This window comes from Coregonus clupeaformis, unplaced genomic scaffold, assembly GCF_020615455.1.
Source record: "Coregonus clupeaformis isolate EN_2021a unplaced genomic scaffold, ASM2061545v1 scaf0241, whole genome shotgun sequence".
Taxonomy (NCBI): domain Eukaryota; kingdom Metazoa; phylum Chordata; class Actinopteri; order Salmoniformes; family Salmonidae; genus Coregonus; species Coregonus clupeaformis.
In genome coordinates this window covers 446,575-450,285 of record NW_025533696.1, presented here as the reverse complement: position 1 = coordinate 450,285, position 3,711 = coordinate 446,575, and the positions used below count along the sequence as shown (strand labels likewise).

Here is a 3,711-nt window from a genome sequence, read left to right as displayed (position 1 = left end):
CGTTGTCTCTGATTGGGGTCCATACTTAGGCAGCCTATTGGCACTAGTGGGTTGTGGGATCTTGTTCCGTGTGAGGTATGTTTGTTGTACCTTGGACTTCACGTTTCGTTTAGTTTGTTGTTTTGTCGTGTTGTTTATTAAATTTAAATAAACATGTATGCATATCACGCTGCGCCTTGGTCTGACCCGTCGATGAACGAACGTGACAGGATGCCTGTTCTTCTGTTTTACACACAGCTCCTCCTAAACCGTCAAATGTCACTTCCAGACCTCATGTCTCCACAACCCTCCCAAACCTCTCTGCAACATTATATAACATCTCTACAACATTTCTGGCATCTGGAGATATCAGTGGTCACTCTTCATCAAGAGCAGGTATGATGAATCTTTCATCTTAGACATTGCAACTAATATGTTGTGATATGAAATGCTGTAATGCTGGAGGAAATCAATTGGATCTGTTCAAGCATTGGACAAATCTCTCTCTCTCTCCTCTCTTTCTCGCTCCCCCTTCTCTCTCTTGCTCCCCTCTCTCTCTCTCCTCTCTCTCTCGCTCCCCCTTCTCTCTTTCGCTCCCCGCTCTCTCTCTCTCGCTCTCTCTCGCTCACTCTCTCTCTCACACTCTCTCTCTCACTCTCACTCTCACTCTTATTCTCACTTACACTCTCACTCCCTCTCTCTCTCTCTCTCTAGATTATCCTCCCTCAGATTACTCTCCTGGTGCAGGACAGAGGCAGAGTGCTGGTAAGTTTCATGTCTACTGATTTCAGCGGTGGCTAAAATAAAATGGTTATATTATTTGGTAGCAGTGGCTGTGTTGTCATGATGGTGTATATGTGAGTCTCTCAGAGGCCTACAGGAAGTGATGCAGCTGCTGACACCATGGCCTCTGTTACTATGGTTACTCTGATCGCTACAGTCTCCTCCTTTAGCACACCTTTATTTTCTCTCTCTCTGTCTGTCTTCCTGGCTGCCTGCCTGCCTGTATGTCTGTCTGTCTGTCTTCCTGGCAACCTGCCTGCATGTCTGTCTGTTTGTCTGTCTGTCTGTCTGTCCGGCTGCCTACCTGTCTTCCTGCCTTACTGAGAGACTGACTGACCAACCCGCTGACCAACTGAGAAACCAACTGACCGAATGAACGTTGTAACTATCTCTGGTCAGGTCTGATGGTATCTACAGTGAGGGGAAAAAAAGTATTTGATCCCCTGCTGATTTTGTACGTTTGCCCACTGACAAAGAAATGATCAGTCTATAATTTTAATGGTAGGTTTATTTGAACAGTGAGAGACAGAATAACAACAAAAAAATCCAGAAAAACGCATGTCAAAAATGTTATAAATTGATTTGCATTTTAATGAGGGAAATAAGTATTTGACCCCCTCTCAATCAGAAAGATTTCTGGCTCCCAGGTGTCTTTTATACAGGTAACGAGCTGAAATTAGGAGCACACTCTTAAAGGGAGTGCTCCTAATCTCAGCTTTTTACCTGTATAAAAGACACCTGTCCACAGAAGCAATCAATCAATCAGATTCCAAACTCTCCACCATGGCCAAGACCAAAGAGCTATCCAAGGATGTCAGGGACACGATTGTAGACCTACACAAGGCTGCAATGGGCTACAAGACCATCGCCAAGCAGCTTGGTGAGAAGGTGACAACAGTTGGTGCGATTATTCGCAAATGGAAGAAACACAAAAGAACTGTCAATCTCCCTCGGCCTGGGGCTCCATACAAGATCTCACCTCGTGGAGTTGCAATGATCATGAGAACGGTGAGGAATCAGCTCAGAACTACACGGGAGGATCTTGTCAATGATCTCAAGGCAGCTGGGACCATAGTCACCAAGAAAACAATTGGTAACACACTATGCAGTGAAGGACTGAAATCCTGCAGCGCCCGCAAGGTCCCCATGCTCAAGAAATCACATATACAGGCCCATCTGAAGTTTGCCAATGAACATCTGAATGATTCAGAGGAGAACTGGGTGAAAGTGTTGTGGTCAGATGAGACCAAAATCGAGCTGTTTGGCATCAACTCAACTAGCCGTGTTTGGAGGAGGAGGAATGCTGCCTATGACCCCAAGAACACCATCCCCACCGTCAAACATGGAGGTGGAAACATTATGCTTTGGGGGTGTTTTTCTGCTAAGGGGACAGGACAACTTCACCGCATCAAAGGGACGATGGATGGGGCCATGTACCGTCAAATCTTGGGTGAGAACCTCCTTCCCTCAGCCAGGGCATTGAAAATGGGTTGTGGATGGGTATTCCAACATGACAATGACCCAAAACACACGGCCAAGGCAACAAAGGAGTGGCTCAAGAAGAAGCACATTAAGGTCCTGGAGTGGCCTAGCAAGTCTCCAGACCTTAATCCCATAGAAAATCTGTGGAGAGAGCTGAAGGTTCGAGTTGCCAAACGTCAGCCTCGAAACCTTAATGACTTGGAGAAGATCTGCAAACAGGAGTGGGACAAATTCCCTCCTGAGATGTGTGCAAACCTAGTGGCCAACTACAAGAAACGTCTGACCTCTATGATTGCCAACAAGGGTTTTGCCACCAAGGACTAAGTCATGTTTTGCAGAGGGGTCAAATACCTATTTCCCTCATTAAAATGCAAATCAATTTATAACATTTTTGACATGCATTTTTCTGGATTTTTTTGTTGTTATTCTGTCTCTCATTGTTCAAATAAACCTACCATTACAATTAGACTGATCATGTCTTTATCAGTGGTCAAACGTACAAAATCAGCAGGGGATCAAATACTTTTTTCCCTCACTGTATGATACATACAGTACTCTGTAAAGTCTCTCCTCCTGTCTCTGGTCAGGTCTGATGGTATCTATGATATATACAGTACTCTGTAAAGTCTCTCCTCCTGTCTGTGGTCAGGTCTGATGGTGTGGACCAGTGTTGGTCTGGTAGTCATGGTGACAGTGTTAGGACTGGTCCTGCTCCTGTTCTCCAGACAGAGGAGAGGAACCAGGAGAACACCACCACCACCACCAGTCTCCTCCAACACACAACCTGACCCTACTGGAGAGGTGAGTGTGTGTGTGTGTGTGTGTGTGTGTGTGTGTGTGTGTGTATGTGTTTGTCCATAACAACTTGTAATGCAGAGGTGATAGACAGGGAGGTTGACTGTGTGTGATGGTAAACTAAACATCTTAGGGTTGACTGTGTGAGTCTATAGCGTCCTCTAGTGGGATTGTGGTGTAACCTGCAGTATGAGGAGATCAGAGAGGCAGACAGACAGACAGACACAATCCCTGTGGTCATCTCTTCAGTCTACTCTACTATCACCTACAAACTCTACAAACTGCCTTGCTAGACAAGACTCTACAACCTACCCTGCTGGCCACGCCTCTACAACCTACCCTGCTGGCCAAGCCTCTACAACCTACCCTGCTGGCCAAGCTTCTACAACCTACCCTGCTAACGCTATCTGCCACAAAGATAATATAAATCCAGGCTATTCTACTGCAGATCACCCAGCTTCTCTCATCTACTCTAATGTGGATCTACCCAAAGATTCTAGAGTCTCTTCAAGCCCTCCAACAGCCAGTGGAACCCAGGATGATTCCATCTATTCTACAGCCCAGCTACCCAAAGATACTGTAGAATCTACAAGATACCCTGCTGTACACCTCTCTAAAGACACTCCAGAAGACACCATCTACTCTACAGCCCAGCTACCGAAAATAATGTAG

At 45.8% G+C, this 3,711-nt stretch overlaps 1 long non-coding RNA gene across 1 annotated transcript; it reads left to right on the top strand.

The window, feature by feature from the left end:
• Window positions 1-253: 253 nt before the first annotated feature.
• On the top strand, window positions 254-3,041 carry LOC123484238. Its single transcript, XR_006658454.1, has 3 exons — window positions 254-375; window positions 694-744; window positions 2,894-3,041. It is a non-coding gene; the product is annotated as an uncharacterized LOC123484238 (long non-coding RNA).
• The last annotated feature ends 670 nt before the right edge of the window (window positions 3,042-3,711 follow it).